The following is a 15,408-nucleotide window of genomic DNA, read 5'->3' as shown; positions in this document are numbered from 1 at the left end:
CTGATTTCTCAAAAGAGATCTTACAGGCAAGAAGGGGCTGGAAAGGAAGTATTCCAAGTCACGAAAGACAAGGACCTATATCCCAGATTGCTCTATCTAACAAAGCTTTCATTTAGAATGGAAGGGCAGATAAAGTACTTCTCAGATAAGGTCAAGTTAAAGGAGTTCATCACCACCAAGCTATTATTACATGAAATGTTAAAGGGACTTATCTGAGAAAAGAAGATTAAAAAAAAACATGTATAGTAAAATGACAGCAAACTCACAGTTATTAACAACCACACCTAAAACAAAAACAAAAACAAACTAAGCAAACAACTAGAGCAGGAACAGAGCCACAGAAATGGAGATCACATGGTCATCAACAGGGGAGTGGGAGGAGGAGAGAGGGGGAAAGGTACAGAGAAAAAGTAGTATAGATGGTAGGTAGAAAATAGACAGGGGGAGGATAAGAATAATATGAAAAATGTAGACGCTAAAGAACTTGTAAGTATGACACATGGATATGAACTAAAGGGGGGGAATGTGGGTGGAAGAGGGTTTACAGGGTGGAGGGGAGTGAAGGGGGAAAATGGGACAACTGTAACAGCATAATCAATAAAATATATTTAAAAAATAAAAAATAAAAATAATTTTCACAGGGTTAAAAAAAGAAAGTTTTCTCAACTATCATCAATTAAAAAATCTTTAATCAACTATGCTAAATGAAAGGCTGCAAAGTTATTCTATTCTCTCTAAACATAGTATGAATCTAATAAATATAAAATAAAAAGTATTAAAGAGCCATGTAAGACATTAAGTAATACAAATATAACCCTGGCTGTTGTGACTCAGTGGTTTGAGCACCAGGCTGTCGATCTGGTCACTGGTTCGATTACCAGTCAGAGCACATGCCTGGGTTGTGGGCTAGACCCCCAGTTGGGGGCACGTGAGAGGCAACTACACATTGATATTTCTCTCCTTCTCTTTCTCCTTCCTTTCCCCTCACTCTAAAAATAAATATATAAAATCATTTTTTTAAATACTTTCATGGAATTTTTTATGTTTTTGAAATTTGTAAGCTTTTTAAAATTTATAATTTTTGTGTTTTATTATCACAAGCTACAAAAACCAGTTATTTTCTGACCAAATTTTGTATTATTTTTCTTAAAAGAAATTCCAAAATTATACAAGCTTTGGGCTTCACAAAACCTGGACCCACCCCTTCACTTCACTTATCTCACTTCTCAGTGACAAAGGAACCCGTCCCCCAACCCAACTGTACTCCCAAATCTGTCAAGTGAAAAGTTTCATGAACTTTCCTCATGACTCCCTTGGTTTTCTGATTTAGATCCTATCTGTGACCCAGGCATTGGTACTTTGGAAAAGTTCCACATGTATTTCAGATATATAGCCCAGGTTGAAAACTACCATCTTAATATGCTAGGGATGTCACATTTGAGGATACTTACTTTACAAAGAGTGGGTCATCCCTAATTATGGGTTGTGAAATCATTTTAGTGGGTACCCACATTGTCTCAATGGTATGGAATAGGTTAGCATGTATCACAAGATTAGTGGTTTTTGTTAAACTTTTATTTTGTTTCAAAACAAAAGAAAATCTATAACATTTGTCCTGGGGAAACAAGAAACTATTTAAATCAAAAAAGAATGACCTGGAGTTCGACTAAGCATAAAGGACCTATCTCACTTTATGTCCTTAAAAGTAACTTGGTTACAGGACTTGAGGGAAACATACTTCAGAATAGAGACATTATAAGCTCACAAGACTTTTTATTCAGAGATGGTGCTTGTGGGGGTGTGGGGGTGTGTTTTCAAGTCCTGGAAATACTAAAATAGCTGTAGAAAGAAGAAAGGCAACTTGAGATTTTTAAAAAAATTATTGTTTTACTATGGAATGTGGTGAAGAAATAGGAATTTGGAAAAGCTTCCCTTCACACATGCAAAAATTTCTCTCCATATACTTTAGAAGAAAGTAGTAAACACAGATGAAAGAACATGGTATGAAAGCAAGTAGTGTGGCATTTGTAAGGCAAAAAGACCAAGTTCTTTATACTCAAAAGAAAATGCTTAAGTTATAGTCTCTGACAAATCCCACTGAGTCAGTTATGTGTTTGTACCTGGATATCTCGCTTCCTGAAGCCCCTAAAAATAAAAGACATTCTATGTGGCATTTAGGTTTAGTCATCTCCTAACCCTGGACTGTTTTTGCTGAGGACCTGCTGCACTTTAATTTAGGCAGCAATGAATCATCTTTTCTCCTAGCATTTATGAGCTGATAATCATGAACTTGGAAGACCTTGAAAATTCAAGGCAGCAAGTTTTTTGAATCAGTTTAACAAGAAACTTTAAAATATGAGTCAAGAAGAACTTCACTTTTCTGTGAGAAAAAGTGTTTTCTGTATTCTAGTTTTTTTACTGTTGGGCAATATTAGGACATTACCTATTAATTACGTGAGTATTTTACTGAACACAGTTTTGCAAATGAACTAAAGCACCAAGCTCAGGAGTCAGACTACTTTGGTGACAATCCAGCACTGTATTTATCAGCTGGATGAACCTGTGCCTTTGTGTTCCCATTTGTAAGTGGTGATACGAATGAATATAACTCATGGGAATTCTGTGAACATTAAGTGAATGATATATACAACATGCTTAAAATAGTTCTTGGCATATAGAAAGCATTAAATAAATTGAATAAAAACTTTAAAAACACACACAGAAAGATCAAAGAGACTTTTATTTAAATTCAACATTCTTCTAACATTTTTTTGTCCAGTTTCAATTTCACTATATTGGAAACAATGTCAGCAAAATGGAACTATTATTAAAGAGGATCAAAAATGATTTTTAAAACAGACTCTAACACAAATATTCTCAAGTTGAGACATCGAGGATCTTGGCATTTCATTTAACAATACTACTATTTTATTTTATTTTAATTTATTTTATTTTATTATTTTATTCTCACCAGAGGACATTGTTTTATTGCTTTTTGGAGAGAGAGGAAGGGAGAGGGACAAACATAGATGTGAGAGAGAAGCATCCACTGGTTGCCTCCTGTATGCACCCAAACCAGGGATGGAACTCTCAAGCTGGGCATGTGCCCCCACTGGGAGTCAAACCCTCAACCTTCTGCTTACAGTTCTATGCCCCAACCACCTGAGCTATACTGCCCAGGGCAAAATATACTATTTTTTAAACAATTATCCTTTTAGTTTAGTTTTTTAATTAAATATGTTATTAATAATTTCATTTACTACTTTGTTAACATTTTATAACCTGGGATCATTTGAACTATCCTAGAATGACCAAACAAGGAATCACTAGTATATAAAAATGTTCACTGATGGAGATGGATGGGACTGGGGGAGCCGTGTCCTGAGGCAGAATTACTTGGAAAACTTTCTCAGAGTACAGATGCCCGTTGTTCTCTACTGCTCCTCAATGTTAAGAACCAGTGATGCAGAAGAAGGTGGAGAAACAGCTTCACAGTTGACGTGTTGGAAGTATAGGGGCAGTGGTCCCAAGTTCTTCAACCCCTGGAATGAACTTTTCTTTTAATTTATAAACTAAGTGATGCAAATACCATTCCACATACGATGAACAATCCAGAGCCTTCTCCAATATTTCTATGATTTTCTGTAAAAGAGACTTATGTCCTCCTAGACATTTGTAATTGTAAGTTCCTGCTTCTGCAGAATCCTGAATCCTAAATCCTGAATCCCTGTTCACTGTCTCCATTCCTTTGTTCTCACCCGTTGTACAAGTAATCATCCCTGTGCTTGCTTTCTCTTCACTCACTCTAAACACCACCAGTATGAAGCACCTTCACTCCTGGCTCTCCTTCTCCTTTCTGCTGCTTTGGTTTTTTGCATTAGCATTTAATGTCTTCTGGAAAATTATATATTGGCCCCATGAGGACAGAGATTGGCCTGTCTGGTGTGTTGCTACAATGTTAGTGCTGTACCCCCCACAGTAGGACCTCAACAAACATGTGTGTAATGAACAAGTGATTGAATGAAGACTTTTTAAAATTATTATTTATCTTATCTCTGTAGCTGACTTTTATTGGGGGGTATGGATAAGGGAGGTTACTTATATCAGAGCTTAAAATGAATGCTTAAGCATCTGTTTTCCAAGCTCCTGGACCATCTCTCACAGGGAATTTCTGACAAGCTTTCCTCCCTAGGCCATGTTGTGACTTTTCCAGATCTGTTTTCCCCTCCCTCTCAAACCCATCCTGTCTCTCCTTCTGTCCCAGGTCCAGGGCTCTTCTTGATCCCAATGTTGATTCAACCAGGAACATCTTTGTACAGTGAAAAGTCCAGGTGTGTTTCCAATACTAGGTGCCTAAGACTTGACTAATCATAACTTGACTTAACTAATCATAACTCTTTGTCTATGGCACAGTCTCATTCTTGACCCAGACTTTTACTTACCTTGACCTTTACTTACTTATATACTTACACAGTTACATGCATATTTGTATGTTAACCAATAAATACCTATGTGTGCACCATCTAGAATAAAAATACAATATTTATTATTTCCAACAGCTATCTACATTCTCTTCCCTATCTTGTACCCTGTCTCTCTCCACTAGAAGTAACCTCTATTCTGCAACTTCTACTATTATTCCTTTTGCCTTTTAGAACTATTGTTTTACCACAATATGAATATTTCTTGAAAGTATATTGGGCCCCTGACCGATATGGCTCCATTGGTTGGGCGTCATTATGAGAGATGAAGGGTTACCAATTCAATTCCCGTTCAGGGCATGTGCCTGGGTTTTGGGTTTGGCCCTCGGTTGGGGTATAAGTGAGAGGCAACTGATGGATGTCTCTCTCTCTCTCACATTGATATTTCTCTCCCTCTCCTTCTCCCTTGTTGCCCTTCTCTCTAAAAATAAATAGATTTTTTAACAAGTGTATTGGTAATGTAAATTTTTATTTAAAAGGAGGTGTATCTAATCTTTGGAGGCTTAATTTTTACTCAAGTTATATAGCAAAATATTTTTCCTTGTAGGAAAACATATCTAAGAGTGGAATTATTTAGCATAGGTTATATGAGTCTCCAACTTTAATGCCAACATAATGCCAAATTATTTTCCAAAATAGTTGAATCAATTTATACTCCTACCAGTGAAGTATACACTAGTATACGAATCCACATCCTCTCCATTATCTTAATATCTAATGGTATTAGACTTCTTCATTTTGCCAATTGATTGGGTTTTAAAAAGATATCTCATTGTGGCCTTCTTATTAGCTTGTAGATATCTTTTATGTTCTTGCTATTAGTTATTTGCCATATTTTATCTTTGTAAATATTTTATCTCACTTTATTTTTCCACTTTCTTAAAGATGTCTTTCAATATACAGAAATTTTTCACTTAATATGTCAGTTTTATTGTGTGAGAGATGTCCAAAGGGTAGTAGCCTTGAAAGAAAATAATAAGGGAAATCCCCTCAATAGGTAGAGCTTCCAGTTATGGAAGCTCTTATCATCTACTTTTTGTGAAGATAAAATTAGTCTAAGTTTAGAATATACATGGACTCAAAGACAGTGACAAATGTTGGTTGGCTGGTTAGATACAGTGCTGATTTCCTAGAGCTGCTATTTAAATTGCCATGAATTGATTGACTTAATTTTATTTCCTCATAGTTCAAGGGTGCCAGAAATCTGAAATCAAGGTGTCAGAACAGTTGATTCTTCTGGAGGCTCTGAGGAAGAAACCATCCAAAGCCTCAATTCTAGCTTCTGGTGACTGCCCCCAATCCTTGACATTCCCTGGTTTACACACTCATCATGCTGATCCTGGCCTCTGTTTTCATACTGCCTTCTCTCTGGATCTCTCAGTGTCCTCTCCTCTTCTACAAGAGCACCAGACATTGGACTTAGGGCCCATTCTAAACCCAGAATAATTTTGTCTCAAGATATTCAACTAATTACATCTGTAAGGACAATATTTCCAAGTAAAGTTACATTTTGAGGTTCTAAGTAGACACAAATTTTGGAGAGGCATTGTTCAACTCATTACAGAAGCCTAAAAGGAGAAAACCTGGAATATCAGGAAAAAGGGACACTGGGAAACAGACACATAATGAAACAATAGAGATCAACCATGAGGTCTTAGGAGTTTCATAATACGTGTAAACATGTGAACACTCACAAGGGAGCACCAACATTGAAGGGCACCAAATAATTAGGTACACAAAAATGACTCAGCCAGTCAACATAAGCCATCCTCTGCCATCAGCCAGCTACTGCAAGCACAATGGGCAAGTGGATGAAGTTGCTTTGAGTCAGGGAGAGAGGCTATGTATATGTCCAGCCTACACTCCTATTTACCAATGCTGATTTATCAACTGCCCCTGCCTAATGCACAACCTACAAGCAAGAGAGATGAATGCTAAGTGCTCCATAAAGCATCACACTCTTTTGCATCTTGTTTTCCTTTCTCAACAATAATTTGTGGAAATTCTTGAAAATTATTTGGATTAGCTTTAATTCATTATTTTTAATGGCCTCATAATATTCCAGGACATTCCAAAGCTTTTCCTCCTATGGCCTCCTTTCACATTACAACTCCCTCACATTTCCTTTTGTGGTAGGAAAATGGGACAAGTAGCCAAGAGCAATAGACGGTGAGGACACCTGAGAAGATCCTGTCTGGCTTGTCTCCCCACAAACAGCAGGCTTCCTGTTGTCCTACTCCAATTTCACATTACACATCCAAATTTAACAGTTCAGAGAAAAGTTAAATTTCTGCAACTAAGTTTAATTCTGAGAACTAAGTTATATTTTTAAAATTCATTTTTGGCCACAAGCTAATAAAGCTACTGTTCTCTCAAATAAATGATGAAAACAGAGAAACTCTTTGAAGAACTTTCCAGGAGACTTGGCAGTAAGATAACAGTGTTTAAAAAGTTAGCTGCAAAACCATTCTCAGAATCATTGTAAGTAGAGGAAGGTCAAAACCAAGAATTCAAAATTCTGGTGTGAAACTTCACGTAAATCCTTTTGAAGATCACTGTGTGTATACTTCTCAATGATAAGCCTCAGATTGCTTTAGGAAGGAGAAATGGAGATGGTGACTGAGAACATGTCTACTACTCAGCTGTCCACAGAAAAGCAGCAGTGCTACAGGATGTCCTTATATGGCATTTGTTTCCTGTTGTCCCCGAGTGAAATCTGCAGGGACACACTAGGGCAAGTGGTACTTGCCATTTCCTGGAAGACAACCACAAAGCTAACTCTGTAATTACTCAGAGGACCCATCTCAGGACCACAGCAGTAATCAGCCACCAGTCACCGGAAGAAGAAACTTATTGGGGCTCTGAGTAGATATGTTGGGGATGGAGATTGAAGGGTCAAACCACATCTGGTCAGGTCCAACCAGGAAAGCTTTGCCTCCACAGATGCTACAAGAAACCTTTACATGAGGCGGTTGACGACCACCTCAGGCTGTCTGCTGTCCAAAATCTCTGAAGGAGGACAAAATTTCATGGGGAAGCAAATACAATTTTTTTTTTAATGTTTAGAGATGTGGTTTATATTGGCAACAAATCCTGTGGTAGTTAAGCTAAGCAGTTTTGTAGCTGTCTTGTCTTGCCTCACAGGCTCTCAGATTGAAAAAAATCACTGCACCACTAGCTGCTTGTTTTAAATAACTTCTAGGAAGAGTCCATCAACAATTTCATTTCCCTGTACTGCAACAAACAGTATATTAGCTATGGTTAACATCAGCAGCTATAATTTCATAACAAACCAATTCTGATACCATATCTAAAATATCTGGTTACTTATAATCACTTCCCTTGAAAGCTATAACCCTTTGTTACAATAATCACACTGCCTTATAAAGCACACCACACTTACTTTTCCTAAATTATTGCACATGACTTGATTTTAATTATCTGAAAAATTTTCTGTAACTTTTTAGAAGTTCTTTTCAAACTTTATCCCAGAAATTCTCCATTCATCAGAACTCTTCCCCAATGGATAAACAGATAAATGCAGGACTGTTCTGATTAAAGTAGTTTGGCATGATCCCCCCTTCATTACCCCCATAAAATAAAAAGACAAAAAAGAAACTTTCATAGCTGGTAAGCTAATGTAATCATTATTTTTAAAATTTTTATATTTAAATAATTATAGATTCACAAGAAGTTGCAAAAATAGTACAGAAAAGTCCTATGAACCCTTCGCCCAGCTTCCCCCAAAAGTAACATTTTACATAACTGTAGTGCATTATCAAAACCAGAAATACTATTAATTAGACCAGGGATTTTCAACCTTTTCCCTCTCATGGCACACATAAACTAATTACTAAAATTATGCAACACACCAAAATATATTTTTTGCTAGTCTCATAAAAGCTATGTATAATTTGATCCATTCACACTTGGTGGCTATTGTTGTGTTGGCTGTTGTTATTTTTTTTAGTTGACAGTCTAAGGGAAAAGGGGTATATGCCACTGACTAAATAGTCAGGTATTGCATGTATTAAAAATTCTTGTGGCACACTGGTTGAAAATCACTGAAGTAAACTATACACTTTATTCAAATCCCACTTGTTTTTACATACACTCATTGTCTCATATAGTTCTATGAAATTTTATCACTTATATTTATTCCATGATGACAAAGGAACACCTTGATGATATCCTCTATAATCACACTTTTCTTTCACCCCCATCACTACCTTTTAGCAACTATTGATCTGTTCTCTGCTAATCTGATCCATATAATTTTCCTATTTCAAGAATGTTATTAAAGGCATCCAAATTGAAAGGAGGAAGTAAAACTCTCTCATTCCCAGATGACATGGTACTGTACATAGAGAATCCCAAAGATTCCACCAAGAAACTACTAAGACTGACAAATGAATTTGGCAAAGCAGCAGGATACAAAACTAATATCCAGAAATCAGTTGCATTTGCATATGCCAATAATAAACTAACAGAAATGGAAATTAAGAAAACAATCCCACCCTGGCTGGCATAGCTCAGTGGATTGAGCATGGGCTGGGAACCAAAGTGTCGCAGGTTCAATTCCCAGTCAGGGCACATGCCTGGGTTGCAGGCCACAGCCCCTAGCAACCACACATTGATGTTTCTCTCTCTCTCTTTCTCCCTCCCTTCCCTCTCTAAAAATAAATACATAAAATCTTTAAAAAAAAAGAAAAGAAAAAAAGAAAACAATCCCATTTACAATTGCCTCAAAAAGAATAAAATATCTAACAATAAGCCTAAGAATGTAAAAGACCTGTACTCAGAAAATTATAAGACATTGAAGAAAGAAACTGAAGAAGATACAAGTAAGTGGAAGCACATACTGTGTTCATGGATAGGAAGGATTAACATTATTAAAATGTCCATACTACCCAAAGTAATCTATAGCTTCCACACAATTCCTATCAAGATTCCAATGACATATTTCACAGAAACTAGAACAAATATTTCAAAAAATTATACAGAAGCACCAAAGGCCCCATATAGCAACAGCAATTCTGAGAAAGAAGAACAAAGTTGGAGGAATCATGCCACCTATTATCAAACTCTATTATAAGGCCATAGTAATCAAAACAGCCTAGTATTGGCATAAAAACAGACACATAGATCAATGGAACAGAATAGAGAGTCCAGAAATAATCCCAGAACTTTATAGTCAATAATATTTGACAGAGGAAGCAAGCACATACAATGGGTTAAAGATAATTTATTCAATAAATGGTGTTGGGAAAATTGGATGGATACATGCAGAAAAATGAAACTTAGACCATCTTCTTACACAACACATGAGAATACAATGAAAAGTGATTAAAGACTAAAATGTTAAACAAAAACCATAAAAATCCTAGAAGAAAACATAGGCAGCAAAATCTCAGACATGGCTCATAGCAATATTTTATCAGCTATATCTCCCTAGGCAAGGGAAACAAAAGAAAAAATAAACAAATGGGACTACAGCAAACTAAAAATTTTTTGCACAACAAAGGAAATCATTATCAAAATAAAAAGACAGCCCATGGAATGGGAGAATGTATTTGCTGATACATCTGATAAGGGATTAATATCCAAAATTTATAAAGAACTTATAGAACTTACACCAAAAAAACAAACAACCCAATTTAAAAAATGGGCAAATGACCTGAATAGACACTTCTCCAAAGAAGACAGACAGATGGCCAATACAGATAGAAAAAGATGCTTAACATCACTAATCATCAAAGAAATTCAAATAAAAACCACAATGAGATACAATCTCACATTTGTCAGATGGCTATCATCAATAAACCAAAAAAAAAAAACAAAAAAAAAAAACAAGGGTTGATGAGGATCTGGAGAAAGGGGAACACTTTTGTATTGTTTGTGGGAATGCAGATTGGTGCCACCACTATGGAAAGCAATATGGAGATACCTCAAAAAATTAAAAATGGATCTACCTTTTGACCCAGTGATCCCACTTCAGTGCATATATCTGAAGAAACTCAAAACATTAATTGTAAAGAACATAAGCACCCCTATATTCATTGCAGGATTATTTACAATTGCCAAGATATGGAAGCAGCCCAAGTGTTCATCAGTAGATGAGTGGATAAAACAACTATGGGACATTTGCATTTTGGAATACTACTAAGCTATAAAAAGAAGAAAATTTTACCCTCTGCAACAGCATGAATGGAGCTAGAGAACATTATGCTAAGTGAAATAAGCCAGTCAGAGAAAGACAAATACTATATGATTTCACTCATATGTGGAATCTAATGAACAAACTGAACTAACAATGAAAATGGGAACAGACTCATAGATAGAGAGCAGGATGACAGCTAAGGTAAGGGGAGAGTGGGAGATGGAGGGACTGAGCAAAAAGAAAAGGACTCGTGAACATGGACAACAGGGTCAAAATTGCAGGGGGAGAGGCATATAAGGGGGCTTAATGGTAATGGGAAAAACACAATAAAATGACTAAAAATAATTTAAAATATTCTTTTTGCTTTTCCAAACCTGTTTCCAAAAGATTGTTTTATTTAAAAACACACAGGGTTGGACACAAATGCCTTCTGGATCACGGTGGTGGAAATGATCACACCGATTGCTCTAACTGATCACGCCTTCCTCTCCCGGAGCCCTGAGTCTCAAAGTCTTGGAAGAAAGAAGGATCTTTCCCTTTACACCCCTATTTGCTGTAATAAGAGTCCTTGGAGATTTTATGACTGAAATTTCCATAACCATTTGGCAATTATTAAAGTTTTGGAGTTGCTGCAGTTGCTGGTTTTCCTACTGGTATCTTACAACCAAGCATTTCTTCTAATTTTGTCATGGCAGGTTCATTCACATTAAATATACAGTTATTATTTACCTTCTTCTTCTCTACCCCAGTTAGCCTCACCAAAACTGCTAAGGCATTTTTCTGTACATCAGAAGATAATAGGACTTCCAGCCAAGATGGAGGCATAGGTAGAGACATAGTGCCTCCTCACACAACCAAAAAAAGGACAACAACAATTTAAAAACAAAAACAACTACAATTGACAGAAATTTAACTGTATAGAAGTCTGACAACAAAGGAGTTAAAGAAGAAACATCCATCCAGACTAGTAGGAGGGGTGGAGATGGGCAGTGGAACATGAGAGGACTCATGGCAAAGTGGCAGCAGAGGACCGGGGTGGGCAAGGCAGTGGCTGGTGGAGTGGGCTGTCCCACATTCATGTGCTGATAAACTGGGAGGAACACCTGGGGAGCGAGACAGACCTCACAACCTGGGGTCCAGCATGGGGAAATAAAGCCTCAAACCACAGACTGAAAACACCTGTGGGGGTTGAGATGGCAGGAGGAGAAACTCCCACCCTCACAGGAGAGTTTGTTGGAGAGACCCACAGGTCCTCTCCTAGAGCTCCCAGGGTCCTAGAACATACTCAAGCTCACCCTCCTGGGAGTCAGCACCAGAAGGGCCCAAATTGCTTGTGGGTAGCAGGGCCAGTAACTCAAATCTGGCAGAAAGCAGAGTAAGCGCCATTGTTCCCTCTTGACCCCTTCCCCACATACAGGGTCACAAAGCAGTGACATGGGTTGCCTCGCCCTGGTGAACACCTAAGGCTCTGCTCCTTATATGTAGCAGGTGCACCAAAAAAAAAATGGCCCAAATGGAAGAACAGATCAAATCTCCAGAAAAAAAATACAACTAAGTGATGAAGAGATAGCCAACCTATCACATGCACAGTTCAAAACACTACTAATCAGGATGCTCACAGGATTGGTTGAATGTGGTCGCAAATTAGATGAAGAAATGAAGGCAATGCTAAGTGAAATAAAGGAAAATGTACAGGGAACCAACAGTGACAGGAAGGAAACTGGGATTCTAATCAATGGAGTGGACCAGAAGGAAGAAAGAAACATCCAGCCAGAAAAGAATGAAGAAACAAGAATTCAAAAAAGTGAGGAGAGGCTTAGGAACCTCCAGGATATCTTTGAATATTCCAATATCTGAATTATAGGGGTGCCAGAAGGAGAAGAGGAAGAGCAAGGAATTGAAAACTTATTTGAAAAAATAATGAAGAACTTCCCCATTCTGGCAAAGGAAATAGACTTCTAGGAAGTCCAGGAAGCTCAGAGAGTCCCAAAGAGGCTGGACCCAAGAAAAAACACACCAAGGCACATCATAATTACATTACCCAAGGTAAAATGAAGGAGAGAATCCTAGAAGCAGCAAGAGATAAGGGGAAAGTTACCCACAAAGGAATTCCCATCAGGCTGTCAGCTGATTTCTCAAAAGAGACCTTACAGGCAAAAAGGGGCTGGAAAGAAGTATTTGAAGTCATGAAAGGCAAGGACCTACATCCAAGATTGCTCTATCCAGCAAAGCTTTCATTTAGAATGGAAGGGCAGACAAAGTGCCTCTCAGATAAGGTCAAGTTAAAGTAGTTTATCATCACCAAGCCCTTATTACATGAAATGTTAAAGGGACTTATCTAAGAAAAATAAAATAAAAAATATGAACAGCAAAATGACAGCAAACTCACAGTTAACAACCACACCTAAAACAAAAACAAAAACAAACTAAGCAAATAACTAGAGCAGGAACAGAACCACAGAAATGGAGATCACATGGAGGGTTATCAACAGGGGAGTGGGAGGGGGAAAGGTACAGAGAAAAAGTAGCATAGATGGTAGGTAGAAAATAGACAGGGGGAGGGTAAGAATAATATGGGAAATGCAGATGCCAAAGAACTTACAAGTATGACATATGGACATGAACTAAAGGGGGGGAATGTGGGTGGGAGGGGGTGTGCAGGGCAGAGGGTAATAAAGAGGGAAATGAGACAACTGTAATAACATAATCAATAAAATATGTTTTAAAAAAGAAGATAATACATCATAGCACTGTGAGGCACTTTGATCAAGAAGCTGACTGGTGAACGTCCTAACTCTAGCCAAGTACTGTTTCTCAGTGAAGTGGTCTTCTTCTTTCTTCAAGAGGTATTTGCAAATGATCTGATAACATTCCATAAAAGGTTTAAAGGGTCCTATTAAAAATTCTAGCAGAGTTTTTCTTGTCTCTGTAAATAGGATGTCCCTTGTTGTCACCTGAATGGTCTCACTTTTACAAAGCAGGTGACAAGCTTCTTCAAAGTCCTGTAGCTCATTTCCTGGAAGGAAGATGAACTCCTCCAACAAAAATTGTATAGAAAGCAAAAGTAACTGTAGATATCCTCTTTACTGCACCCAGGTGCCACCTGCAATGCCAGAGCTACTAAAGAGGGAGGAACAAAGATGTTGAGCAATGGGTTCCCATAAGTTGAGCATGTGAAGGGGGTGATATGCTGGTAGATGAAGCCATTGACCACTTCTGAGTCTCTGGCATCCAGTTTCAGAGCCACCTAGTCTTTGAGAAGGCTGGGGATATTGGCATGCAGCAGAATGCTGGACTGGATCACCTCATCTGCAGTTTTCATTATCCGGACAAGTGAGAAACCCCCCAAAGGTCTGCGTTAAGCCTTTCAGCCAGAGTCTTTTCCACCAGCGTGTTGAAATCCATGGGTGGCTAGTTCTGGAGCAGGACAGCAATGACAAGGACCCACAGGCTTAGCACCAGGTTCTCGATCTGCTCAAGCTGCACTTTATAGGCAACCTCAGTGACAAAGGCATGTCCTCCATTGTTTCTGAGGAATGTACCTGGGAACCAAGTTATATGGGCTTCAGCTCATCCTCCCAGCTGCCAGGGATCACAGGGATAGAGGCTATCTGAAGTACATGTGGATGTTGCCAAAATTTCCAGATAATCTTCCTGGCTTTCAGTAATCCAGTTGTAGACTCTTTTGGTTTAGGAGACCCGAGAAGCCTATACACATAGAGTTTCTTCCAATATCTTATCATAACTGATGCTAAGTGGAACAAGGTAAGTGTCAAAAACTTCTGTTTTGAAAATGGTTCCATCACAATATTCAAAAGACCAAATTTAGGGGTGAGTGTCTTGGTGGAGCACCTTCTTGTCCCTTGGAGGAAAAATTCAGCAGGAGCATAACCATTCCGTAATAGGGTTTTCACATATTCAGAGAACACAGCCCAGTAGAGTCTGTCCCTGCTAAAGGTGCGCCACATGAAGAAGGTGCCCAACATCCACAGCAGCTCCCCAACCATTTTCATGCTTAGGAAGCTCATTCCTGCTGCTATGACAGGTACAGGTAAGTCACAGTTGTATAAAAGGAAGGACAACATCAGAACGTCGATGTAACTCTGATAACGGGGCAGCAGGACGACTGGGTGCTCCTGGATGGCTCGTTGTCATTTCTGAATACCTTCTTCATTTACACACTTGAGAAAATTTGTTTAAATAGTTTGCTCAGTGCAAGGGCAAAAAACCGAATGGCTCCCAGACACAGCTGTGGCTCATTTCATCCAATATCTGAGAGGCTTCCTCTCAGAGGGCGTCCACGGACCGGAGGAATTCCTTGGAAAGCTGTTTATTGACATAGGACACCTCTGTAGAATTGAGGACACTACATTAATATACCGCTGGGCTTGCGCAGAATGATTCTCTTATACAGAAGAGGGGTGTTGCACTTCATCACAAACTTCAAGTCACTGACATGCCTCCTTTCCTCTAAAATATCTTCAAACTCATCCCACTCTTTGAGCTCCTTTGAGTAAAGGAGCAGGACAGTGCTGGGACAGGTGGAGCCGATGGAAAAACATGAGTGAGATGGACTTGGTGCGGCTGCCATCCCGGGTGGGGCCTGGGATGCTTTGCTAGGAGGTGGTGGTGTGGCAGCTGGGGGCCAATTTAAAATATTTTTTAAAAATAATGTTATACACATGAACTTATACAGTGTGTAATTTTGAGACTGGCTTTTTTTTTAACTTACCATAATGCCCTGAAACCTATCCAAACTGATGTATG

The 15,408-nt window shown here is 38.3% G+C and overlaps 1 pseudogene; it reads right to left on the bottom strand.

The window, feature by feature from the left end:
* Nucleotides 1-11,253: 11,253 nt before the first annotated feature.
* Nucleotides 11,254-15,232, bottom strand: LOC123806731 (annotated as a pseudogene).
* Nucleotides 15,233-15,408: the final 176 nt, after the last annotated feature.

The sequence above is a fragment of the Phyllostomus hastatus genome, unplaced genomic scaffold (assembly GCF_019186645.2).
Source record: "Phyllostomus hastatus isolate PE091 unplaced genomic scaffold, TTU_PhHast_1.1 phas_scaffold_39, whole genome shotgun sequence".
Lineage (NCBI taxonomy): Eukaryota > Metazoa > Chordata > Mammalia > Chiroptera > Phyllostomidae > Phyllostomus > Phyllostomus hastatus.
This window is presented reverse-complemented; position numbering and strand designations above follow the sequence as displayed.